We start from the raw sequence: 27887 nt of genomic DNA on the forward strand, positions 1-27887 counted from the left end.
ATAACCTTCACTACTGAAGGAAAAAAATCCACATCTCTAGCTGAATGGTACAAAGGTCGGGCTTGGGGTTTGAGATTCTATGCTCCCGGACATGATTTTGGGCTTCTCTTTAAGATAAGGCTAAACAAGGATAATACACTAGTACGCCCGGCTATTGGCCCAAACTCGGTCCTTCTGGACCAAAAGGGGCCCACGCCTAAAATCTATCAGCCTGAGATTTGCCCCACACCCCTGAAAAGCATTTCAGTCCCTCCAACAACTCCCCCAGGCCTAGGGACAGGAGAAAGACTTATAAACTTAATCAAAGGAGGATATCAGGCTTTGAATTCAACCTATCCCAATCTCACTGAGTCCTGCTGGATCTGCCTTCAGCTCAGCCCTCCTTATTATGAGGGGATGGCTATGAATGAAAGTTTCACTTACAACACCTCAGCTAGCTGTGATTGGGGGACCAAGCATATGTTAACTTTACCCAAAGTAACTGGCCTGGGAACCTGTCTAGGACGTACCCCTGCCTCGGGGAGACCCCTCTGTGCCCGCACAGAGAACATAACAACCACAAACGGGTCCCTCTTCCTTGTCCCAGCCCTCGGCCTATATTGGGCATGCAGTACAGGACTCACCCCGTGTGTCTCGGTTGCAAGTTTCAACCAGTCTAGAGACTTCTGTGTCCTTGTCCGAATCTACCCGAGGCTAGTCTATTACCCAGCTGAAGAGTTCGAGGAGCATTTTGCGGGCAGGACTAGGTTCCCCAGAGAACCTGTCAGTGCCACCCTAGCTGTGTTGCTAGGAGCAGGAGTGCTAGCCAGGGTAGGAACCGGAGCAGCAGCATTAATTGAAGGCCCTAGGCAGTTGGGGATCCTAGAAGCGGCAGTCCAACAAGTCCTGAGAGCAATCGAGACCTCCGTTACTGCCCTAGAAAAGTCTTTAACTTCTCTATCGGAAGTGGTCCTGCAAAATAGACAAGGACTGGACTTACTGTTCTTAAAGGAAGGTGGTCTGTGTGCTGCCCTGAAGGAAAACTGTTGCTTCTACATGGATCATACAGGTGTAGTAAGGGAATCGATGACCAAACTTAGAGAAAGATTAGATGCCAGAGAAAAGAACTTATGAGGCTCTCAAAGCTGGCTTGAGGGATGGTATAATCAATCCCCATGGCTAACTACATTATTGTCAGCCCTCACAGGACCACTTATTGTATTAATTCTTATCCTCATGATTGGACCATGTATCCTCAATTGAATCTCAGCTTTGGTACGATCCCAGGTATATGGGGTTAAGATGATGGTCCTGAGACAACGATACCAGCCGGTATCTGGCAGTGACCTTTAGGATTAAAGGTCAGCACAAGAGAAAGGGGGAATGAAAGGCCATTGTAAGGGAAACGAGCCCCCCCCCCACTAGCTGTGCTAATTGTAGATTCAGTGGAAAATACTGCACTCTGCCCCCATGCCCCATACCAGAAAGTTAACCCATCATGCTGTGCTAACAGGATGCTTGCAGGATGATCCCTGGGGTTGTGTTTGCAAGATAAATTGCTTGAGAAGAATGCTTGCCAAATAACCCCTTGCTAGATAAGCTTGGAATTCGTTTACCTACCCAGACTCTGAGAAAGACCACGGAGACATCTGGCGTCCAGATGTCTGCACTCTGGGTGACCCCGCTCCCCTGCCCTGGTAGAACTGCCTCATAAAAGGCCTGTGAGCCTTAAACTCGGGGTCACCAGCTACTCCTCGCGCTGGTGGCCCACGAGCTCGTGCTAATAAAGCTTCTTTTGTGACCCGATATCGGAGTGAAGCTCTCTGTTTTGAACGCCGACCCTAACAGCAGTAGTTGGGAAAGCTGTATCCAGGTGCTCTGTCTGTTTTCTGTACAAGTCAGTACATGGCTCTCCCATGATACAACAAGAAAAGGTGACCCTAAACATATTCAAGTAAAAGCAGAAAATACATTGCTAGTTGAGGCAGATCATGCTAAAATATAATTCACAATGATTAGTTTGCACATTTAAGATGGTCAATGATAGTTTTAACCAATGAAATTAATATAAGTTAGATTTGCAGCATTTTTACCATCTTTTGTGCGAAGCCTAAGCTGCTTGGAAAGATACGACTGGAAAAGCGAATGACCCACCACTCTCTCTCCATGTTACCACCCAGCCACAGAACTGCAACAAATCAGCACAGCATCAGGATTCTTCACATTAAATGAGGACAAACGAACACGAAGTAGATAACAGGTGAACTGCCAGTCACCATCAACTCAAGCTTTTTAATAACATGAAGATTTATAAGCCCAAATAAACATCTGATTTAAAACTGCTACTCAATATAACTCATTTGTCCTTTTGCGCTTTGAGACTGGTAAGAACTGGATCTTTGAAAACCTGAAGAGGATTTTGTCAGAGGAGAAAATCCTCAATGTTTTAAAAAAACTCAACTGGTTAGGATCCACACAACTCCTGCACTGGCTGGCATGGAAGCAGGCATTCATCTGAGAATCAATCCATCTCCCCCAGAGCAGTTTCTTCCAGCCAGTGCACACCGGTAGAAATCTGCTTACCCATGATTGAAACTGCAGTGACCCCCAAAGAGCAGCTCGGGACACCTCACCCAAAAAGATCATTCAAATCATTGCTAGCTGAACTGCTACTGGTCATGGTAGTTGGTGGCTGTGCAAAGTTCTGTGGATTAAAGAAAGGATTACCCTGCATCCCAAAGGCAGCCTGTCCCATCACATTCACTATGCTGCCTATACCTAGGGAACCTTGAGGAGATACAAACTGATTCAGCCACTGATTTGGTTTCTGTTGATATAGCTGGTTCATGCTAACTTTGGGTTTCTGAGGGCCAAAGAGATTATCAAGGGCAGACATAATGAAGTTTTAGTTCGGACTGACTGGCATGTTGAACCCTGAATTCTGAAAGTTCATGTTGGCATTTAGGCCACTTGTCAAATTTCTCTTTGTATTATCAATTGGTATAGAAAACATTATGCTGAGGCCAATGGAAGGAACAGATGTGAAGGTACTTGAAGCAGAAAGCTTAGGAGTACTAACGCTGGTCAAAGAGGTCATGTTGTCCATCAATGTATCTGTCAAGTCCTTAGTCTGTTTGATGGGCGCAATGGGAGTGTGGACTTTGGGCTTAAGGGGCTGCTAGCTTTTCAGCTTCTGGGCTTGCTTCTGTTGAAGTGTGACTGCGCCAATATCACCAAAGAAGAGAATTTTTGTCGTTTGATCTGAGTCAGGTCTTAGAGTTGGAGTTACATTTAGCAAGAGTTTCACATGTTCACCAACTTCCTCAGGTATACTTGTAAGAGAACTAGATCCTAAACAACTCAACTGATCCAGCTGTCTACTGAAGCTCTTGTAAATATTTTGCTTGTTGACTTCAAATATAGGTTTTCCTTTATTAAAGACAGCATATATAACAAGCAGTTCCTAAAGAATAAATATCACTGGCTGTTTCACAGCTCATGGAGAGGATGTCTTCAAGAAGCCAAGTATTCAGGATTTGGAAGACACAATGATGTAAGTTTGGGTCCCACTCCTTACAAGGAAACTTGGGCTCTTGCTCGGAAGGATTGCTTAATGACACACAAAAATCAAAACCCATTATTTTCCAGGCTCCACTTTTTTTTATTCAAAATTATATTTTCAGGAGCAACATTTCCATGAATCATTTTCATACTGCTATGCAAAAATGACAATCCTTCAGAAACCTGAAGCAAGCCAAACTCCACATGTAAAAATGAGTATGTATGTGGGAACCGTATATTATTTTGATTAAGTTTTTCCTAAAGAATTACTGCCTCCCTCAGGTTCTCCCATAAAGGTCTCTGTAGTGGTTTAAAAGAAAATGGTCCCCAAAGGGAGTGGCACTTTTAGGAGGCGTAACTTTGTTGGAGTAGGTATGGTCTTGTTAGAGAAGTGTGTGTCTCTCTCTGTAGGAGTGGGCTTTGAGGTCTCCTATTTGCTCAAGCCACTCCAGACTCAGACCATTTCCTGTTGCTAGTGGGTCAAAATGTAAGGACTCTCAGCTCCTTCTCTAGTATCATGTCTGCCTACATGCTGCCTTGCTTCCTGCCATGAGGATAATGGACTAACTAAACTTCTGACCACAATTAAATGTTTTCCTTTTTAAGAGTTGCCATGGTCATGGTGTTTCTTCACAGCAATAGACACCCTAACTAATAGAAGCTGGTACCAAGGACTGGGGTGTTGTTATGATAGGCTTGACCATGGTTTTGTTTGAAGGAATATATATGGTCCTTGAGACTGTGGATTAGAAAAGTAGTTGAATGTTTTAAGTGCTGCTTAATGGGCCGTCTGAGTAGGAGCATGGATGACAGTGGTGCTTGGTGTGGTTTGATGAACTGTGGAGGGCTGGCTGAAGAGGTTTCAGAGGAGACGAATTTTAGTAAGTTGCTTAGAAGGACCGTTTTTTATTAATTCCTTTGTTAATTCCCTTGGCAGAGGAAATCTCAAAACAGCCTAGTATTGACTCTGTTATGTGGTTATTACAGGTCACTCTTATACAGATTTATAATAAAAAACAGCAAGAAAATGTAAACTTTGGTAGAAAAAGAGCATCGGGAAGTAGAATGGAGCTAAACCCTGTGTTCAAGGAGATAAGCAGATTAAGAAATGGAATAACAGGAGTGGTGACCTCAGGGCAAGACCCCACCCAGTTAAGTTTCCAACTTGTGTAAAGAAATTAAAGAAAAGTTTAGAGCTGGGTGTGGCGGTGCACTCCTTTAATCCCAGCACTGGGAAGGAGAGGCAAGTGGGTCTCTGAGTTTGAGGCCAGCCTGGTCTATAGGTCCAGTTCCAGAGGAGCCAAGCTTGAGCAGTGCAGGAAACCATGGAAAACAAAGCTGGTGAGGATTTAGTTGAGTAAAGGGGCCATGTTCCAGCCTGAGCAAGCAGCTGAGCTTGGCAGCTTTGGCCATGTCCTTCTGGCTTTAGGATGAAGAATGGAAGAATGGGGCTATGGAATCTCCCTGCACAGCTAAGGAAAGCTGCTGAGGCCAGGCATGTGTCAGGGATGTCCTTTCATGGAGGCCCAGAGAAGCCTTTGTGTGAAGCTGTGAAGTTGAAGCCTGGATTACCTTGAAGACCCCAAGATTTTAGAGATGCCAGAGTCATGGGATCCCTGGCAAGGAGAGCTGCAAACAGGGAGTGGAACCAGCTCAAGAGAAAGAAGTGTGTTGCAGTCAACAAAGCTGAAAGGAGTTGGAGATCTGAAGAGCATTTTGACTTGGAGATGCAGATTTTGGAGATGCAGAGGTTGGAGAAGCAGAGGTCGGAGTTTTGGTCTTGTTTCAGTCCAGTATCTCCTCACTATGCTCCCTTTCCTCCCTTTTGGAATGGTAATATATATCCTGTGTCACTGTATGTTGGAAGTATGTGATCTGCTTTTTCATTTTGATTCTATAGGGGGTTATAGTTAAGAGATTACGTGAGTCTAAGAGACTTTGAACTGAGGACTTAAATAGTGGTAGACTATGGGGACTTTTGAAGTTGGACTAAAGGCATTTGGCATTATGATATGGCTACAAGGTTATGGGGGGCAAGGAATGGAATGTGGTGGTTTGCATGAAAATGTCCCCATAGACTCATAGTGACATTACTTGAATAGATTAGGACTTGTGGCCTTGTTAGAGTAGGTGTGGCCTTGTTTGAGGAAGTATGTCACTAGGGATGGGATTTGAGATTTTAGAAGCTCAAGCCTTTCTTCCTGCTGCCTGCCAATCCAGATGTAGAACTCTTGGCTCCTTCTCTAGCACCATGTCTGCCTGTGTGCTATCATGGTTCCCATCATGAGAATAATGGACTAAACCTCTGAAGTGTAAGCCAGCCCCAATTAAATGGTTTCCTTTGTGAGAGTTGCTGTGGTCATGGTTTCTCTTCACAGCAATAACCCTCTAAGACAGAGCTCATTGCCTGAGATAAATCTTACAGTTCCCATTCTCCATCTGTATCTATTTTGTGTAGTGTGATCCCTGAATACACTGTAGGTAAATCATCCAGCCAAAAACAGTTTTAGTTTTTTTTTATATACTATAAATTGAGATAATATGGTCAACTTGTAAGTCTTTTTGTACATTAAAAAATTAATTTTTTCATTAAAATTGTTCCTAGAGTATCCAAAAACTTTGTATTTTTGCAAAATACAAATGCAAATATTATGAAGTAAACATATATTACTTTTATACTCAGAAGAAAAGATGAAAGTTTAAAAAAACTTGCATGATTGAAAATACCAACTTTGAGATAAATGTATGTATTAGTTACTTTTCTGGTTGCTGTCACCTACCAAGAAGCAGCTGAAAGAGGAGGAGTTCATTCTGGCTCATGGTGGGAGGTGTACAGTCCATCATGGCAGGGAAGGCATGGTGGCACCGTGGGCAGTGCTGGTCACATTGCCCTGAAATCAGGAAGCAGAGAGATGATGGCTGGCAACCAGGTCACATGCTAATTGTGTTCAGTCAGGACCCCAGCCTTGGAATACTGCCACCACATATACCTAGGTCTTCCCTCTACAGTCAGACCTCCTGGAATGTCCTCACAGATACCCCCAGTGGGCTTTGGGATGGTGATTTTAGACCTAATCAGATTGACAATGAAGACTGAACATCCCAATATATGAGTCAGAATTTCTTAGCTCCCCCACCCCCCAGACAGGTCTCACTCTGTAGGCTGGTGCTGGTGTTACAGGCTTTTCTTAGTTATTTTTCTTCTCGACACCCCTGGAAAGAAATAACTATCACAAAATCTCTGAGGACAGTAGCAATGACCTATGGAATTCTAGTGTGTCTAAAATTTATGTTAGCTACAGCTTCACCTCCCTGCTGGGTGACACCCCAGGGGACAGAATTCTGGTTGTTATACAGTACTTGTTTTATTTATAGTTACTGTTAACAGAAAGGCCTATTGTTATGTATTAATGGCAAATGTTTTCATGATGACTTTTAAGAAATCAGGATGTAATTTTACAGCCTGGTGCTTTCAACCAAACACCTCACATTATCTAAAGATAAGCTTGAAAGAGTGCAGTCGTGCATAGGCCCATGCTTATCACATCATTGAGACTAATAAACCAGAGAAAGGGAGGAAGAAGGCTCATGGAGCCTGCCTGCCAGTTACATGCTTGTCATAATCTTGCAAAACTCCTCTTAGGCAATACCCTGTTTGCTCAGAAGGCTGTGCATATAATTGCAAAAATCTGTCAGAATCATGGGATTCTAAAGACATCAGTTATTTATGTCAACAAGGAAAGGGTGATGGCTGCATGATCTTGGATCATTAGGAGTGATTTGTGCTCAAAAGAGAAGAACGCAGTTAGCGAGGGTTGGGAAGTTGCAGGTTACAGGAAAACTGAACCCCACACTGTAATTTCACCTCCCCCTCTGTCTGGACTGAAATATAGTTTTCATTTCATGCGCTGCCATGGACATAGTAAGACATTATGTAACTGGGTCTGTCTCACTGTGTAATAGTCAATAAACAGCTTCAAAAGGCTGATGGCATTAGTAGTTTGATGTGCAGGGAACTGTTGCATCTTTGGGCATGGCTGGATGCTGTGTTGTGCAACCAACTTGGAACTGACCTGTATTCAAAATTATATTCCAAAAAGGTTTCTATTCAAACCACATGGCCACTGGCTTTGATGACGACTATCTTAAGTGGGCTGAATAGCAGAATCGCTTTTTGGACAGTTCCATAGGTGTAATGGGAATTCTCATGTTTTCCTCCCATTTTATTTTTATTTTTCCCTCTAAGTCTCTGAATTAGACCCAGTAGTGATGATAAGTGGAACGGAAAAATGTGGGTGTGGAGTGTGGGCAGTGTGTGACCGAGACAGGGGGATGGATCATCTAGTTTGAGCTCCACCTGGTCTTCATAGCCAACCAGGTGTGTAGCAGAGACCTATCTAAAAACAACAACAAACAAAACCACCCAACCTAACCGCGTGCGCGCGCACACACACACACACACACACACACAGAGAGAGAGAGAGAGAGAGAGAGAGAGAGAGAGAGAGAGAGAGAGAGAGAGAGAGAGAGAGAGAGTTGACAAGGAGGAAAGAGGGGACTGGAGGGGAGATGCCTATCTTCGGCAACCTTAGCTGGGCGGACCAGGCTGGTTACTCCACTCTCTCCAGACTCCGCTTCCTTACTTGTAAACAGGCGACAGCACCTACCATTGGATAGACAGGGAGGCCACAGTTGCCCTCCACAAAGCCCCTTGTTAAATTTGTCCCTTCAGGCTAGGAATATTTCACCAGTTGGCTAGCTGTTGGCTTGTAACATGCGGCCAACCTTAGCGACTAGATGTCACAGACAAGGACTGGACTCAGAGATTAGGGAAGTGAACTTGGCAAGAACGACGCTAGCGTGTGCCCCGCGGATAACTGCGGCTGGGTTAGGAAACTTGGGGAGAAGAAAGTGTAAGAACCGAGGCAGTAGGAAGGCCGGCGGCGGAGGCTCTGTCACCGCGGCTTGCCGGCGCCGCCCCGCCCCACCCAGCAGTCCGGCTGGCCAGTTCCGGGCGGCCAGTCTCCACGCCTTCCCCTCCTCCAGCCGCCCCAGCTGTGCCAGCTGCGCGGGACCCCGAAGCCGCCGCGGCCGCCGAAGCGTGTGTGCCGGTGCCCCAGGCCCACAGGTAGGAGCCGCCCCCGGGAGGCCAGGCTTGCTGGGCTTCTGAGCCTGCAGGGCGTCCCGGCCCTGGCGCTTCATCCCGCCTCTCCTGGCCCTCTTGGAGTTGATCTCAGCAGCCGCGTCCCTGGAGGTTCCTCCTCCCATTACCCCCGATCCCCCCCCCCCCCCCAGTCTTAATTCTGCAGTGTCTGCGCGCTGGCGAGAGCGGTGCACACTGTGGCGGCAGGCGAGGACCGCTGCCCGCAGAGCCAGGTCAGCTGCTGGTGCCCTAGACCCACTACACCCTCAAGTTTCTGCAGATTCCGGGCGAACTCTGCAGGATGCACCCCACCCCACTCCACTTCCTCCAGCCAGGGTGTAGTGGACCTGTATGCTCCCCCTAACTAGATCATCTCACGCGCCCTGAGCTTGTTAGCACTGTGGGCTGACCGGGATGGCGATGGCACCAACATCCCGGGCCAACCAGGAAGTGCTGCATTCCAGTGGCTTAGAGTCCAGCTGAAGTACTGCCCCAGCACTTAGCCACACAGCTGCTGCCTGGGGCCAAAGATGTGCAGTGTTGACGTGGAGGAGGGACAAGGGTAGCAGTGAAGAACAGGGCCTGGACTAGAGGGTTGTTATTTTAGCTCTGACTCAAGATATTTCAGACTCAGTTCTCTGGTCAGGGAGTGGGGTCTTCCGAGTCATGGGACTGTTAGAAACCGTCTTCAGTAGCCCAGGCTGCCCTTAAAGGCTGTGCAGCAGAGGGTGAGACTCCTGGTTCGCCTACCTTCACCACTTAAGTTCTGGGATTACAGAACCTTTTATGATTTTGCCAGGCCCTTCCCCAGTACCCTGGGGCTACCTGTCATGCCTGTGTTGGTACACACCTCCCCCCCCCCACACACACACACCACACACCACACACCACACACACACACACACACACACACACACACACACACACACACACACACCACACATACACCCTGTCCATCTCAGATCACTGCCTTGTTCCTTCGTGGAGCTCGAAACACAAGTACAATCTTAAGGACCCCAGGAGCTCCTGCATTTGACCACTTCTAGGTCTGTCCATGGAATGAACAGATCTGTCCAATAGCCAGGCCCACCTGCTTCAGCTTGGCCAACTCCTTATGAGGTTGCCAGGGCCCCTGGAGACTAGTTGCCCAGGAACAACAAGCGAGGTCTGTTAGTGGCACTGGTAGGGAAGCCCGAAAGAGAGCAGGGAATCTAGTTTGAACTATTCTGTATGACTATTTATGCAAGAATTTCTTTCCATAGTCAATGCTTTGTGACTCACAAGTGAATTTATACTCAGTCATTTAGCTTGAATTTGTAAGCAGCCTTTAAATGGTGTGTGGGACCTTTTAAACTATTATGTAAGCTAGTATCTGAATTTTTATGAGCCAGTACAATTAGCTTTCCAAATAAAAAGTGAGTGGTGAAGGTTTTGAGGTGGTATCCTTACTGGTTTGTTTCTGGCATCAGTGTTTACATACACTGGTGTCAAGTTCTCTACAGGCTTGCTTAGGTTTATTGATTTACTGATACCTACATGAGTAGTATATAGTTAATTTGGAATCGTGCTCATCAGAAATTTACTTAGTATGTATTTCTTAATCTAAAATTGTAAGTGGTCTTATGTAACCCTGTAGATAAAAACATTACAGCAACAAAATTCATCATATTTTAAAGATTTATTTTGTTTTCCTATTTTTATTTTTTCTCTTATTTTATTTTACATTAAAATTTTTTTTTCATTTTACATACCAACCACAGATCCCCCTATCATCCCTCGTCCTGCTCTCCCTACTCCTCCCCCGCCTCCATCCCTTCCTCCAACAGGGTAAGTTCTCCCATGAAGGGACAGCTAAGCCTGGTACAATCAGTTGAGGCAGGACCCAGCCCCTCCCCCTGCATCAAGGCTGTGCAAGGTGTCCAGCCACAGGTAATGGGATCCAGAAAGCCAGCTCATGCACTGGGGATAGATCCTGGTCAACACTGCCAGGGGCCCTGCAAACAGACCAAGCCACACAACTAACTTCTGTATGCAGAAGGCCTAGTTCGGTCCCATGCAGGTTCCACAGCTGTTAGTCTAATGTTTATGAGTTCCTTTGAACTTGGTTCAGTTATCTCTGTAGATTTAGACTACTAGCAATAGTGGTGAGGGTGCCTGAACTGGCCTGCCCTGGTAATCAGATTGGTGAATACCCTAACTGTCATTATAGAGCCTTCATCCAGTAACTGATGGAAGCAGATGCAGAGATCCACAGCCAAGCTACCAGGCCAAGTTCTGGGAGTCCAGTCAAAGAGAGGGAAGAGGGATTATATATACAAGGGAGGTCAAGATCATGATTTATTTTATTTTTAATTTATTTAATTATTCACATTTAATTATGTGAATATGTTTGTCCTGGTGTGGGTATTCGCATATGAGTGCTGGTGCCTAGGAAGGCCAGAAGAGGGTGTTGCCCAAGCTGGGTTCTGTGAACTGAACTCAGGTCCTTTGCAAGGGCTGTATACTCTAACTGCTGAGCTACCACTCCAGTCCTGCTTCTACAGGTTTTTAAAAAAGCTTTACATTTTACTTTTACTTTGTCAAAGTACACACATGACTTTGCCATCTTAACAATTTAAAAACATGTGTTTGTTTGCACTCAATGTGTCTGTCCCGGTGCTCATCCCTCCACCCCCAAGTGTCTTCCTCGCAGGGATTAGTGACACTTAGTGATCATGATTACATTGCAAGGTTCAATTTTCTCACTGAGTGAGGTTGGATTCTTTTTTCATAGCTTTAAAGAAATGAACTTGAAAAAACCCGTTTTGGGAATAGGGTTTCTTGTTTGACCCTGGAGCTCAGTGTGTATGTGAAGATGACTGTGAGTTACTCCTCTTTCTGCTTTTGCCTCTGCCTCCCAAATGCCAGAATTAGAGGCCTGCACCATCATTCCTAGCTCAAGAAAGCCACTTTTATTTTCATGTGGTTCAGGCTGGCCTCGCTGAACTTGCTGGGTTACAGATGACTTGTGCCCCTGAACCTCCCTGCCTCCACCCTTAGTGCTGGGATCTCATGCATATACCACCATACCTGTCCACCCCGAGTGCTGGGGTCACAGGCATGCACCATCATACCTGTCCACCCTGAGTGCTGGGGTCACAGGCATGCACCACCATACCTGTCCACCCTGAGTGCTGGGGTCACAGGCATGCACCACCATACCTGTCCACCCTGAGTGCTGGGGTCACAGGCATGCACCACCATACCTGTCCACCCCGAGTGCTGGGGTCACAGGCATGCACCATCATACCTGTCCACCCCGAGTGCTGGGGTCACAGGCATGCACCACCATACCTGTTTTGTGTTGTACATGACAATTGAGCTACAGTGACATTCACTTTTAAAGAAGAGTGATAAAATATAGCCAGATAGATGGTGCTTAGCAAACCTTACCTCCATGGGGTGAGGAAGTCTACTTGAGGGTTAGGTGGTTAAGCTAATTTGAGTTTGTGGTGGAAGAACTTGGTGAGTCCAGCTGTCTAGAGGTAGGAACAGGGAAGGGAGTTAGTCTTAGTGCTTCCTCCCCTAGATATGTAACAACAACAAAACAATCTCAATCACTTTGTCCCCTTTAGTAGTACAGTGTGTGACACATTTTTAGTACCTGAAGACCTTTCTGATGAAGCAAGTCACTGGATTTAGCAATTTCCCATCCTCCCCAGCCACATGCTAAAGATAGTGTCAGAGGACCCAGCCATGAGATATGGGTCTTACCTGTGGTTCCACTGAGTCATTGCGTGCAGGAGAAAAGCAGTCCTGTGAGAGGGCAGCTTTGGTGTTTACACTCCTTTAAGTCTCAATGGCACAAACAAAATGTATTTGCTAAGGTGTTAACGTTGCTCAGATGAGAGCAGAACCTCAGCTTTCAGTAAGCCTGGGGCGTTTCTGATTAGAAAGGGAGTCACACAGGTTGCATCATATGGTTCAGTGGGAAGGTGTTCTAATGCTGTGTTTTCCCTGAACTCACAGTGCAGTGTCAAATCTGGACCCCAGATGTTTCAGTGGTGGGTTATTTGACAGCAGCATATGTCATGTAACTGTTCCATAGGTCACAGTTTTTTTTTCCCTGTTGTGAAACTTTATCAAGTTTTAGATTTATTGAATAAACATTAAAATTACAAAATAAGATAAACTGATAATTTAAGCACCACTTACATGGTGTCCACTTGGTTTTGGATAGACAGAAGATATCTCCTTTACATAGCTAAGGCAGTTAGAGGCACCAGAGGTCAGAGTAAGCATGAGAGCTGGGCTCCAGCCCAGGCCCTCTGACTCAGGCCCCCTAGAGCTTTTGTATTGCTGTCTCCTTAACAGATTTAGTCCTGGAGTCTACCTCCCTCACAAGCCACCTTGCTAGGTTTTGGCTTACTTTGTCCTTGTTCTTAGGCATTAATAACATATCAAAACTGCAAGTACCATGCAGCTTGCACAATCAGTTCAACTCCTTTATTTTTGAAGAGGGAGGCAAAATGGATTGTGGGCATGTTGCTGGTGGGAAGTTGTGTCTACTACTGGGCTAGGTTGCTCTAACTCCTATCTGTGGGGAGTAATTAAATAATCTTACCTTACCTTACCTTACCTTACCTCACCTCACCTCACCTCACCTCACCTCAATCTATCTATCTATCTATCTATCTATCTATCTATCTATCTATCTATCTATCTATCTATCTATCTATCCATCCATCCATCTATCTAGGTCTTATGTAGGCCAGACTGGCCTTGAACTTGATATGGAGCTTTGTAGTTCCTGATGACTACTGATCCTCCTGTTTCTACCTCCAAGTGCTAGGATTATGAGCCTTCCTCACCACATCATGGATTTATGAGAGATGAGAACCAAACTCTTGGCTTTAAGCATGCTAGAAATGCATTCTACCAACTGAGCTACACCCCAACCACACTCCAGTGTTTCAACAACTGTTATGACCACACTGGAGCCGATTTGCTATGTAAGGGCTCAGGTTGTATCGAGAGGCCAGAGTGGACTCTTGCACTGATTCTGGGCCATGGAGGTGTTGCCCCAGATTTCCAGTCTCCTTCCCCAGATGCTGCATGGCTGGTGATACTGGGCTGTCTACTGCATGAGGAGAACTTCTTATTTTGTATTTAATCAGTTGTGAGCATTTGGGATCTGGAGTTGGAAACCTTTTGAAAGCTTCTGATGCACAGAGGAAAATCAGCCAAGAGCAGCAGGGAGTAAAAATAGCCTGCTTTAGCTCTTTAGAGGTGAGTGAGAGTTAGTCCTGCAGCTAAAACTTACAAACTGCATATATATATATTTGTTTGTTTGTGGAGACAGGCTTTCTCTATGTAACATTCCTGGCTATCCTGGAACTCACTCTGTAGACCAGGCTGGCCTCAAACTCACAGAGATCCACCTTCCTCTGCCTCCCAAGTGCTGGGATGAAAAGTATGCACCACCACCACCCATTGCAACCTGTATATATTAAAAACAGAAAATGTTTATATTAAACAGTGATTCTTTTCAAATTAAGCTTCTACAGACAGCACCTTTAGAAAAGGGAGACTGAGCATCAGCACAGGCAAGAGAAAAACAGCTATGGGGCACAGTGTGGAGTGGAGGCAGTGTAATAGAACCTTTGACAGGTCTCTGTAAAAAGCATGGAGACTCCTAGGAAGGGCCAGGCTTGGGGAAAATCAAAGGCATTGACTGTCTTCAAGTGATGTTAATGTTTAAACTGTTGCTAATTATCCTAGTTTGCTTTCTGTGATAAACACCACCACCAAAAGCAACTTGGGGAGAAAAGGGCTTGTCTAACTTACACTTTATAGTATTACTGAAGAAGTCAGGCAAGAACTCAAGACAAGAACCTGGAAGCAGGAACTGAAGCAGAGGCCACAGAGCCATGCTGCTTACTGACTTCCTCAGTCTTCTCCTCCTCCTCCTCCTCCTCCTCCTTCTTCTTATTTTAAATGTATTTATTTTGCATCCCAGCTGCAGTTTCTCTCCTCTCCTTTCTCATCAGCCCCCTTCTGTCCCCACTCCCCAGTCCAATCCTCCATTTCTGTTCAGGAACAGGTAGGTCTCTCATGGATATCATCAAAACATGGCATACCAAGTTGCAGGAAGACTAAACACCTCCCCACCGTGTATTAAGGTTGGTCAAGGTGACCCAGTATGAGGAGTAGGGTCCCAAAAGCTAGTAAAAGAGTCAGAAACAGGCCCTGCACCCACTGTTAGGAGTCCCACAAGAAGACCACGCTACACAACTGTCATATTTATACCAAGGACCTAGGTCAGTCCCATGCAGGCTCCCTGGTTCTCGGTTCAGTCTCTGTGAGCGCCTATGAGCCCAGATTAGTTGAGTCTGTGGGTTTTCCTGTGGTGTCCTTGACCCTGCTGGCTCCTACAATCCTTCCTCCCCATCTTCTGCAGGATCCCCCAACTTCCGCCTAATGTTTGGCTGAGGGTCTTTATCTGTTTCCATCAGTTGCTGGATGAAGCCTCTCTGAGGACAATTGGGCTAGGCACCACTCTATGAGTACAGCAGAATATTAGGGATCATTACATTGACATTTTGTTTCTCCTCCAGTCATGTTTGGTTCTATCCTAGGTATCTGGGTCATCCCGTCTGTGGGTCCCGGCACTCCAGGCAGTGTTAGGGGTGGGCTTACTCTCCTGGCATGGGTTTTAGGCTAGACTGGTCCTTGGTTGGCCACTCCCTCAATCTCTAGGCCACCAGCACATCCCATAGGCAGGACAGACTGTAGGTTGAAGGTTATGTAGCTGGGTTGGTTGCTCACTCCCTCCACTTTAAGTCTTGCCTGGTCACAGGAGATGCCAGTTCAAGCTCCATATCCATATTTTTAGGAGCCTGATTTCTTATACAACCCAGGACCACTGCCCACATCATTAACTAAATGCGCCCCACTGGCCTATCTGAGGGAGGCATTTTCTCAATTGAGGTTCCTCTTTCCAGATAACTATGTGACAACAGCAAAAACCTAACCAGCACGCTAGTTAACAAACAAAAAGCCACGGTGGAACGGTCTCTACAAGTCCCTCTCCTTTACGCCACCATTGTCCAGGCGGGTTTTCGGGTAGCGTGATGGTGTTGGAATCCCTTCATCTGCATCGATTGCTGTCTGTATTCTAGAAGAAGGCCCAGTCCTGGAGGCCACAGATGGCGTCTTCTATATATATATATCAGTTTGCTCTCCATAGGTGCTGAAGGAAGCGGTCAGTTAGTGGTGACGGGAAATGGCCAGTCACTGAAGACCCACAGGCATGTCAGGCAAATGAGAGTATCATGGTGGTGTCTTATTACATGTCCCTCACTATGCCATTTAACTACTTTGTTCTGATTTTGTTGTTGTAACTGTTTTGTTTTTGTGACTGGGTATCAGATAGTGGAGACTCACCTTGAACTATCTCTCTGTATCAGCTGAGGCTGATCTTGAATTTGTGATCCTCTTGCCTCCACTTCCCAAGGGTTGGGATTGTAGGCACAAACCTTTGTACCTGAATTACATACTCTGTGTGTGTGTGTGTGTAATTTTATCATTATCTCCATTTTTATAATAAAACTATGTAAGCTAAGGTAAAGATACAGGATTGAGGGAAAAAGTAAGACTATTTTATTTTGATCCTAGCATTACAGAGTTGTCAAAAATATGTTTTAAAAAATGGAGAGAGGGATGTATTAGAAATCCAACCAGCTCCTGTTATCCCAAGCAGGAAAAACTGCTTGTTAAGGTACTGATGATCGTAAGTGTGTTATAATGTTATTTATTATTATGTGGGGTGTGTGTGTGTGTGTGTGTGTGTGTGTGTGTGTGTGTGTTGTATGTGGTATGTGTGATTTGTTCCTATACATGCCTGCAGAAGTCAGGCAACTTTTGGGAATCAGTTCTCTCCTTCTCTGGGCTGGGGAGATGGTCAGTGGATAAAAGCATTACCGCAGAAGCTTGGGGCTATGAGTTAACTCATGACTACCTTGCCAGCCCAAAGATAGTAACTATCTTAATGTAGGCATGTGTAGCCACCATCTCACCTCCAATTCCATGTCCAAATCTGTCATTTTTCTGGCTGAGAAAGCTAGCAATGGGCAGTGACCAGGCAGGACATATCTGGGTGCGCCCTGTCTGTGTTCTCACTGGAAGTGATGACTTCAGGCCTCCAATAGCCGGTGGGCGTGGGGTTCGATCCTGAGAGCTCTTTTCCCAAACTCATTCACATATGCCTCAGTTTCTCCACCTGTATAGTGAAGATAAAATAGCTCTCTCACAACACTCTTAGGAAGTGCAGGAAACAATGTCTGGGCAGCATCTAGAGCCTGGGACATCAAAACAGCACCATAAACGCTGGTTTCTCCTGTTTTTTTCACTGTATTCTCAACCCCACCCCACAACCTAGCAGGAGAAACCTGAAAACAAACAAGCAAAGTGGAGTTAGTGTTAGAGTGGACAAAGGAGTGTGCCCATGGGCATATGAACTCAGCACAGATTAGCCATATGCAGGGAAGTTCTTGGGTGAGACTGGGATTCTCTGAGACTCTTGGGGTAGGAGTCAGGGAAAGATTCTGGTGGCAGAGCTGGTTACACTGAAGACAGGAACCACATGCCTTTGAGAATTGTGATTTTAGCCAGATTTTTTTCCCTTTGAGGCAGACTCTCACTGTGTTGCCCACGCTGTTTTCAGATATGTGGCTAGCCTCTTATTGCTGCCTCTCAAATGTTGGGATTACATGTCTGTGCCACCAAGCCCCACTTAATTTTCCTTAATCCATAAAGATATCATAGTATTTAATTGAATGAGCATGATTCATCACTGTTTTCCAGTGTGTGTACATATGGACATGTATTTTTCAAGTGTTTCAATAATTAAAAACAAAACAAAACAGTAAGGTGTACTGTCGATGGAAGGGTGAGCTAGCTCAGGCTATGTTGAAAAACTCTCTTCATATTCTTTAATTTCATGAGAAGACCGCCCCTGGCAATATCAACTTCTTATTCCCTTTAAATATTTTGAAACTGTCGTGTGTGTGTGTGTGTGTGTGTGTGTGTGTGTGTGTGTGTATGTGTGTGTGTGTGTGTGTGTGTGTGTGTGTTTGCGCCCTTGTGTGTGCACTGGGGAGGGGTGGTGGCTGTCCTGTCATTTCATCATGGCTGGTCTTGGCTGTACTGTAACAAGGGGAAAGCCATGCCTTAGCATCTGCCCCAGATCTGGTGTTGGGGGTGTATGGCATGAGTGGGGGTTGGGAGCAGAAGTGACCCTCCCATTCAGGACACAGCAGGGAGAGCTTGTTGCAAGGGCTGTAGCTCAGTGTTAGGGCACCTGCCCTGCATTCAAGAAGCCCTAGGCTCTGTCCCCAGCACTGGAATTCTTCCTCCTCCAAAACAAAACAAATAGGATTTCTTCTTTAAGTCAACAAATCTAAATGCAAACAGAAACCACTGTAATATTTTATGGCAGAATAGAATCCACATGATCATTTCACAAAGAAATTTGGCAATATGTTTAATATAGGCAAGTATTTTGATTAGGGAATATAAATGGAAATAATCCAAAGGAAATAAAAATATACAGGAGAACATATTTATTATAGTATTTCATAATAATGATTTTTATTTTTTGACACATATAACCCACATGGGCCTTGAACTCACTGTGTAGCCAAAAATGACTTCACTCTCCTGAGTCCTGGCCTCTACCTCCCAAGTGCTGAAATTACAGATATGTGCCACCACCACACATCTGTAATTCGTACCAATTTATAACAATAGTGTTGAAGCTTTTGTAACAGATAGAATTGGTTCATTTGGTTTTTATATTCCTCAGGAATCTGATGAGTTAATTGTGAAAGCATGTTATTATTAAAAACCAGGGTTTTGGGGGCTGATGAGAGGGCTCAGAGGTCCAGAGCACTGGTTGCTCTTCTACAGAACCTGGGATTGATTGATTCCCAGCACCCACATGGCAGCTCACAGCTGTCTGTTACTGCAGTTCCAGAGAATCCAGTGCTTTCTTCTGGCTCCATGGGCACTGATTGCACATGGTGCCTGGACATATAGGCAGGCAAAACACCCATAAACATAAAAGAAACACAAAATTTCTGAATGAAAATTTCCTGAATTTACATTAAATAAATTATATTGACAACCAATGCTACAACTTCTGAAAACCCATCTTTTACTGGCTATGACACTCATTGCTTCCTGTCCTTCTGAAATTATAGATGTTGCTTTTGTGTAGTAGAGATGCTGTAAGTTCCACCTATGCCTTCCCAAGCTACATGTTCTGTAGTGATGTACTGTTGGTAGCTTGAGAATAGTTCTGGTGGGAATGTGTACATCATGGAAACTGGCGAGCCCCACAGGGAGGCCACCCACCCCCTCCACCTGGGTATTAAGCATTTGTCGGCACCCCAGGCATGTTGCCTGTGTATGACACTGGAGCTTTCCACTTCCTGCTTCTGCACCGTGGGCCCAGTTCTTTCCTCTTACCTGTCATGGTGCTTTTGATCTAGAGATGTGGTTGGCTGGAGAGGAATGCGTGTAGTTATGCAATATTCTCTTCTTGTTTTCTGCCCACTGGAACGGGAATAACAGATACTCAGGATTTTAGTCCAGCTCAGCCCTCAGTTCTGTTGGTTCCATTTGTGTAGAGAGAGGATGCTTCTGACCCGCTCTTTTCCCAGGAAGAACTCTTACTCATCATAGGATTTCCAAATCTTCCAAAGAAATCAGCAAGGAACTTACCAGAATACAGAGATTCCTCGAAGTCCCATAGTGCACCCATAAAATTGAGATTCTCGGGGGTGGGGGGAAGGGACTCAAACAAGTATATTGTAAGTTTTTGTGAGATTTTGGCCACCCCTCACCATCTGCTTAGCTCCTTCTGAGGGTTCTTCCTAAGAAGGCCCCTGGACCTGTGTGCCTATCAGCTAACTTGGCTGCTGGTCCGCCTTGCTTGATAGACTCGGTTTTTATGTTTAGATTCAAATTCTGGGCCTGAGAAACTGTAAAGAGAGGCTATTTGTGTGTTACCCTGCTACTCACACCAGGCCTCGTCCCTCATGCTGACTTCTCCCTCAGGCACCAGCCTGTGGTGATATTGTGTCCCCCAATATATTGTGCACCCTAATAAGCTATCTGGGGTCAGAGAACTAGATAGACATAGAGGCCCAAAAAATGGTGGCACACACACCTTTAATCCTAGCATTCTGGAGGCAGAGATCCATCTGGATCTCTATGCGTTCAAAGCCACACTGGAAACAGCCAGACTTGGTGGCACACACCTTTAATCCCAGGAAGTGATGGCAGGAAACAAAAAGGTATATAAGGCATGAAAACCAGGAACCCTTTAAGCTTTTAGCAGCAGTTCAGCTGAGATCCATTTGGGTGAGGACTCTGAGGCTTCCAGTTTGAAGAAACAGGATCAGCTGAGTAGTTGATGAGGTGAGGTTAGCTGTGGCTTGTTCTGCTTCTCTGATCTTCCAGTGTTTGCCCCACTAGCTGGCTCCGGCTTTGTTTTTATTAATAAGACCTTTTAAGATTCCTGTTACACCAGCTTTTGCCACAGGTGGAGATCAGCTGGGGACGTGGGTGGATTTCCATTCCCCTCGGCCTCTGCTGGACAGAAGTTGGTTTTGACTCTGCTGCAATGCAGCCGCCTTTCTCTTTGGCAGGAGGGTCTCCTCTCTCACAGCATGCTGTTCTCTCTTCTTTCTGATGGGAGCATCTCACCCCCAGTTGTCTGCACAGCTTGTTTTTGTGTCCTTTGGATCAATGACAAAATGGTCAAGGTTATGTTCCCTGAATAACATCGAAAACTGCCCTCTGTCACAGTCCACACTGATATGTCCATTGCCTTACCTGATTTTAGCCTTTTGCCTTGGGTTATTTCAATGCTAGCTGTTTCTACACAAGAACCTTGAGCTCCGTGAGAGCAGGAGCCTGCTGTATAGTTGGTGTTCATTAACTACTTGTGAGATGAACCTGCCTGCATATCGTTAGATGTGTCCAATATTGGTCTTAACCCTGGGTTCCCAAGCTACTCATCTGTTTCTCTCTTCTTCCTCACAGATACTCAATGCTGAGAAATTTGGAACATGTACTGATGTAAACAGACAAGAAAGAAAACCTGGATTTTCTCTGTTGATGCCATCTTTCTTTTTCAGGAAACTCACAAGGACTTGATTCAGTCGCCCGTATTTGTCCTGTGGGTGAGTAATCTGTGATGGGAGGGATCGAGCAATCTGGAAACAGTATGAAGTAAATGTGACAGGCTTGCAGACCTTTTTCTTTCTCGTATCCTAACAGTAGTTTTTGGTTGGGATGTTTCGGATTAGGAAGCCATCTCTCGCTTATGAACTACCAGGAGGCTAGAAGTATGTGTTGGTCATGTGTGTCCTGACTCACCCCAAGAGAGGAAATAGGATCGGGCTGACTAACAGTGAGGTAATTTCTGCAGATCTGTTGCAAAGTTAATAGATTACAATTAAAGCCTTGATTCTGCATTCATAGAGGTCCCTGCTCCTGCTGGCATTGGGAAATCTACCAAGCACAGTCTTTGGTGCTGAGCACTCACCAGGTGCCAGTGAGTCTAAGAAGTGATTCCTGCAGGGTACTGCTGACAATCTAGAGCTTGCAGATATGAATGACCTCTGGCCTGTGGGCTGCATGTGCCTGAGAACAGATATGCATTCAGCCCAACACAAATACGTAAAATTACTTGAAACAGGAAAGATTTTTTGAACAGTTCTCTGTAGTGGAGTTTGTAGATAATGACATCATACTAATGTTGTGATATCAGAAGGCTAGGTATACTGCATGCATCCACTGAACCAGGACTGGACTGTGTAGACAAATTGTGCCAGACCACCTGAAGTGGGCTGGTATTTTGACCTGATAGTAGAGTTCAGCCTTCTTTGGTAGCGATCTTCAAACAATATGAAGATCTTTATGTTTATTTTTCCCTAAAACTGATGTGTTAAAATCCCTACCCTCAAGGCCATGGTGATATGAACTGGCATCTTTGGGCAGCGATTAAAATCTGATAGCTCCTCATGAGTGGGATTATTGCTCATTCCAGGGTACAGTGGAATGGGACCTCATATACACAATAATAATATGTAAAGTATTTTTTAAAACCCAATTTTATTTTATTTTATTTTGTGTGTGTGTGTGTGTGTGTGTGTGTCTGTCTGTCTGTCTGTCTGTCTGTCTGTCTGTCTCTAAAACCCAATTTTATATACTCAAAATTGTGTTTGTTTTAGATCTACAGATAAGCTATAGAGGAGATAGAGAATGTCCCTGAGAGGACACCTTTGGCTTTTCTGGATACATGGGTAAAGGTCTCTATTGGGCCACATATTACATGGTTCCTGTGTGTATGGTGCATCTTTAATGTTGTATCTCTTTACTAACTAAAGTTCATGCTTTATTCAGAATTAATTTGCTCCTAATTGGCTCTTGCTCTGCCTGTGTCTTGTTTAGGACACCACCTCAGAGTCTGCAGTTTAATAGTGACCCTCTTCTGTGCTATGCTGGGTCTCCCCCACCCCCCATCTCTGGCTTTCCTTATTTCTGATGACCTTGGCAGTTTTGAAGAGTGCTGCCTAGGTGTTTTGTTGAATGTCCATCATTTGGGTTTCTGGATGATTTCTTGTGAACAGACTGGGATTGAGGGTTTGGGGAGGGAAACCACAGAGGTGAAATGCCATTCCCTTGACTTCATAACAAAAGACATGTGACCAGACTGACTTATGAGTGGCACTGACCTTGATTGCTGCCCGAAGACGTGTTTGTAGCCATTTCTGTTATGAAGCTATTTTCTCTGCCCTGTCAATGGTGCACACATCTTGTGGAAACAGTCATATTTGGGGGCAAGGTCTTACTAGACACTTCTTAGGCGACTGAGTAGTTACTGAAATGTGGTGAAAATTTGTTTGTGCTCTAATAAATAAAGTTTGCCTGGAGATCAGAGGGGGGAACTAGCCACCAGAGGCCAGATAATGGTGGCACACACCTTTAATCCCAGCACTTGGAAGGAGGAAACAGGAAGTGATATGGCTGGGATGAGAGAGGAAGTGATAAGGTAGAGGGGAGACAGGATCTTGGCCCCTTTCAGTCTGAGGATTCCTTAGGTAAGAAGTCTCTCTAGTGGCTGCTCCTTTGCTTCTCTGATCTTTCAGCTCTCACCCTGATATCTGGCTCTGGGTTTTTATTATTAAGACCAATTAGAATTCGTGCTACACTGAACTTTGGAATTGTGCATAGAATATGGCTTTGAACTCATTTACTTACTTATTTATTCAATTATTTTTATGGTATGAACTAATGCTATTTATCTTATGCTTTGGGCTATTATCCAGGGCTATATTTCTTATCTAGTTGTATTTTGCTTTTAAACAACTTTGTTTGAATTCTGCTCTGTGGTGTATGTGTGTGTGTGTGTGTGTGTGTGTGTGTGTATGTGTGTGTGTTTTGTTAGAGTGAAATTCAGTAGGCAAGATTTCTACCACTAAGCTATATCACCAACCTTTGTTAAAAATGTTAATTATTTCTTTTTTATTTATTTATTTTTTCATTATTTATTTATTTGTTTGTTTGTTTTTCGAGACAGGGTTTCTCTGTAGCTTTGGAGGTTGTCCTGGAACTCGCTTTGTAGACCAGGCTGGCCTTGAACTCACAGAGATCCACCTGCCTCTGCCTCCTGAGTGCTGGGATTACAGGTATGCACTACCACAGCCCAGCCCTTTTTTATTTTTAAGATTTATTTATTTATTATGTATACAATGTTCTGCCTGCATATATACCAGATCTCATTATAGATGGTTGTGAGCTGGGAATTGAACTCAGGACCTCTGGAAGAGCAGTCAGTGATCTTAACCTCTGAGCCATCTCTCCAGCCCCATTAGTTATTTCTTAATATGATAATTTCTTCTTAGGTCCAAGGACTCAGAATCTGTCAGTCTTCTGTAAACAAAATGATCATGTGTCATCACCATCATTAGTAATTATTGCAGGGTCTTCTGTGACTCAGGGTGGCCTTGAATTTACTGTGTTGAAAATAATGACCTTGAACTTCTGATCTTCCTGCCTTTACCTCTTTAGTGCTAGCATTACAGGGGTGTATCGTCATACCTGGTTTATGTGGATTGGAGATTGAACCCAAAGCTTTGTGTACTCTAGGCAAGCACTCTACTAACTGGGCCAGCCTCTAGAAGTCATGAATCTTGTTTTATTTTTTGTCATAGAACATAAGCTAAGCTGGTGCAGGAGAAGGTCAGAAACTGTGTTTAAAACAGGCATGGATTTCATCTGCTCTGTGGTCCCTGTGGCTGCAACCCTGAGAGATGATAGGGAACAAGGGTGACTTCAAAGGGCCAGTAAAAAGGTCTCAAGCAGACTGGGCTCTTCAGACCCTGAACTGGCCCCTGGGCTCTTCTTCCCCTCAGGAGGCATGCCTGAAATTGTTTACCACAGAAGGAGGCTGACAATAAAGTGCAGGCCCAGTGCTCTGGCCTGAGACTTCATTTGGCAGAGGATGTGGAGGTGGCTGATCCCTGGGCACTGTCGGCTCTGTAGCTGTTCCACAGTGTTGGCCTCTGTTTCCTCTGTTTCTGGCCCACCCCCGTTCCTGCCATTCTGAATCTATGCCAGGCCAGTCTCGCTTACGTTACCTGGACTTGGTGGCCTAAGAGTGGTCTCCTTACTTTAAAGTCTCTTTCAAGAGCCAGTGACATTTATATTTATCTGTTGTTTTACAAATGAGCCATAGAAAATGACAAGTTTATGGCACTATTGAAGAAAGATAGCAATTAAGAGGCAATAAACCTCTCAAATATTCTAGCAGTGAATGAAGAAGAATAAATTTAGTCAACCTTAGTTCACTTTACATAGGAGACCCAAAATAAAGAGGTTTAAAAACCTTATTCATGGTGGTACATGCAACCTTTTCCCCATTAGTAAGATGCTTGCGTATGCCACTTGCCTTTCTGGTTGATGTGACAGAATACTTGAGAAAACAATGAAAGGAAGGGGAGTTTGTTTTAATTTGAGGGTACAGGCTATCAGGTTGGACAGTCACTATTGCAGGAACTTGAGACAGCTGGTCATATAGCATCCACAGTGAGGAAGTAGAGAGTGAGGAATGTTAGTTTGCTCAGCTCCCTCTCTCCTTTTTATGCAGCTTAGAACTCCAGCCCATGTACTGGTGCCACCATGTTTAGTTGCCTATGGAGGTTAGAAGAGGATATCAGATCACCTAGGAGCCTTAGTTACAGGCTATTGTGACTTGCTGAACATGGATGCCAGGAATTTGGGTCCTCTGCAAGAGCAGCAAGTTCTCTGAACTGCTGAACCAACTCTCAGATTCTGATAGCTGGAATTTCATGTTGAGGTGTTCTGGGTTTTGGGCTTTGTCAGTAGCATGGCCATAATGGTGTTTACGGACAAGCATAGTGTTATGATGATTGGCTTAGGGAGAAAGTGATTTCAGGACAGCAGTTAAGAATTATTGAGACAGCCCAACCCAGATGTAGGATGGACTGAAGAAGAGTCTGAGGTGACATGTAAACAGAAGTTTTCCTGTGTCCTGCAGCCACTTCCAAATAATCACTCAGAGGTTTATATTAATTATAAATGCTTGGCCAGTAGCTCAGGCTTATTACTAACTAGCTCTTACATTTAAATTAACCCATAATTTTGATCTATGTTAAGCCACATGGCAGAGTGCCTTTTCTTGGTGTGGCATTCTCATCATGCTTCCTCTGTGTCTGGCTAGTGACTCTTGACTCCACCCATCTTCTACCCATCATTCTTTGTTTGGCCCCCCCACCTATACTTCCTGCCTGACTACTGGTCAATGAGCATTTTATTAAACCAATTCAAGAGACAAATCTTTACAGTGCACAAGAGGATTATTTCATAGCATTTCCCCCTTTTTGTCTAATTAAAAAGTAAGGTTTTTAACTTTAACATAGTAAGATTATATACAACAAAAACAGTTATTAAGTGAGAATTACAGTAACACTACCTAATTCATTTGCATTTGGTAAAATTAGAGAAAATACTTAATTATCTTATCTTGGCAAGTCTGAAGTTTTGTATCTAATTTACTTTCTATTATAACTAAGGAAAACTATGATTATAACTAGTTAGTGTTCAGCTCCATCAAAGACCCCAGAAGAGTGAAATGTTACCTAATGACAGGGACCTCAAGCTGCCTGGGCAGTCACCCAAAGTTCCTCTGCAACATTGGGGCATTCAACTCTGGCCTACAGGCCTAACATGTCTGACAGACTTTCCTGTGAAGCAGAGCATTTTGAAGGACTGTCCTACCTTGTCTTGGCAAAGTTCAGCAGTTGTCCTTTTTGCATTCTGTTGGTCCAGTTTGGACAGTAACTGTCAGCAATTGAGACAAGGGCGGTTTCTTTGTCCACATGGCTAGTTTTTGCCATAAAGAAAACAAACTCCATATGGAATTTCTTTGATGCCTATCATCTTCTTTGAAGTCATTGGTGCTGCCAGGAACAGATGTGTCTCACTGTCAAGAAAAGTCTTAAATTATTAAAACATTTTAAATGCCATATTCTGTAGACCTTTGAAATGTTTTGATGATTGCCTATCTATCTGAAATATATCTCTGCATGACCTTGAAAAGCTAACTAACATGACTATAAGTTTGCTATTATAGATAACTATTAATCTGCATTTCTTAATTATATATTATATTTTGTTTTGTTTTATTTTTTTTTTTGAGACAGAGTTTCTCTGTGTTAACAGTCGTGACTGTCCTGGAACTTGCTTTGTAGACCAGGCTGGCCTCGAATTCACAAAGATCCACCTGCCTCTGCCTCCCAAGTGCTGGGATTAAAGGTGTGCGCCACCACTGCCTGGCTATATATTACATTTTTAAATGAGCTGCATAAACATAATACCCTAAACAAGGGTAGAAATATACATACAGTATAACAAAATTAACTTTAAATTTGTATCAATAAACTAAAATCCATACTGATGTAAAATATGTAACATTAACAGTTGTTTTTTGTATTAAAGTAGATTCAATAATCTACCCTTTTATTGTATCATTTCTATCACTCTGCTTTCTTTTTAGAACAAGATCCCTGAATCTAATCTACTTTGTTTAGCTTCTTTTCTGACCATTAACAATAACAACTTGTAACCAAACCCCCTAAACAGTGACAAACATTCATAATTTATTTTTGAGAATGTGGGTGTAGTTCTCTAGACTACTTTCCTGTTGATTGAGGGCACTGATAATCTTTGGAGGACCCTGAGAAAATTCAGGATTATGATTAAGTCTTGGCTGGAGTAGTCTATGAGGCTGGATCATCTCAGCTAGCAGCCTTGAATCTGTTTTAGATACAGAACTCAGAGGAGACTGCAGCAGAGGTGCTCTGAAACAAGACAGTTTTCAGAGTGTCTTCTGTGATCAAACCTTATTTTGTTAGCCCAGAATGAATCTACAGCCTCTCATTTCCTGTGAAAATAAAAGCATAACCTCTTCTCCAAAGTAACATATCTTTGACTTAAATTTTGAAGACAAGGTATTTTCAAAATACATAGGTTGGATTAATCCAGCAACATTTACAATCAAATGTCTCTTAGCAGTTGCTCCTTCCTCAGCTGTCAAACAATTCAAAGACAACACAATAACATACAGTATCCATTCTCTCTGGATATTTTCCATCATTATGTGGCTTTTTAAAATATTGCTTTACTCCCTTTTTAAGGACTTTATTATTTTAAAACTATATATTTCTTCTTTATGACTGTCTATACCTTCTCTTTACTCTCCTAAGTCTATGTATATTTTTAAACACACTGTAAATCATTTAGAAGGGTTTTTTTTTCCATTTAAATCTGTCTTTACTGAATATCTCTATCTTTTTCTGACCACGTGAGTCTTTAAAGTGCTAAGCAGTGTGGCTAGGACTAAAGTGGCAGCTTTAGCAGCTGGCTCCACCCACCTTCTTGGTCTGTGAGAGCTTAGCATCATGGCATAGATACTGGCAGGAGTCATGTTTACCATGCTAACTCTGGGGAGTTTCTGGGTCCACAGTTCCACCAAGTAGTGTTTGATAGCAGGACCTCCCCTAAGAGCTATCTGTGCTGCCAGCATGAACCAGGGAGCCATGTCTTAAAGGAGCCACTCCTCTATTTGCTG

The 27887-nt window shown here is 44.1% G+C and overlaps 1 protein-coding gene and 1 pseudogene across 5 annotated transcripts in view; one reads left to right on the top strand and one right to left on the bottom strand.

Annotated features, from left to right (window-relative positions):
- Positions 1 to 2608: 2608 nt before the first annotated feature.
- On the bottom strand, positions 2609 to 3735 carry LOC118585190 (annotated as a pseudogene).
- A 4789-nt stretch (positions 3736 to 8524) lies between these two features.
- Pld1 (phospholipase D1) overlaps positions 8525 to 27887 on the top strand; it is a 223393-nt gene continuing 204030 nt past the window's right edge. For 2 of the 5 annotated variants that reach the window (XM_036190356.1, XM_036190359.1), the window contains exons 1-2: positions 8614 to 8668; positions 20869 to 20913. The gene's annotated coding sequence lies outside the window, so the exon portion shown is untranslated. Of the gene's footprint in view, positions 8669 to 20773; positions 20914 to 27887 lie in introns of all 5 variants that reach the window. The other 3 variants (XM_036190361.1, XM_036190362.1, XM_036190357.1) reach the window with 2 other exon arrangements.

This window comes from Onychomys torridus, chromosome 6 (genome assembly GCF_903995425.1).
Source record: "Onychomys torridus chromosome 6, mOncTor1.1, whole genome shotgun sequence".
NCBI classification, from domain to species: Eukaryota; Metazoa; Chordata; class Mammalia; order Rodentia; family Cricetidae; genus Onychomys; species Onychomys torridus.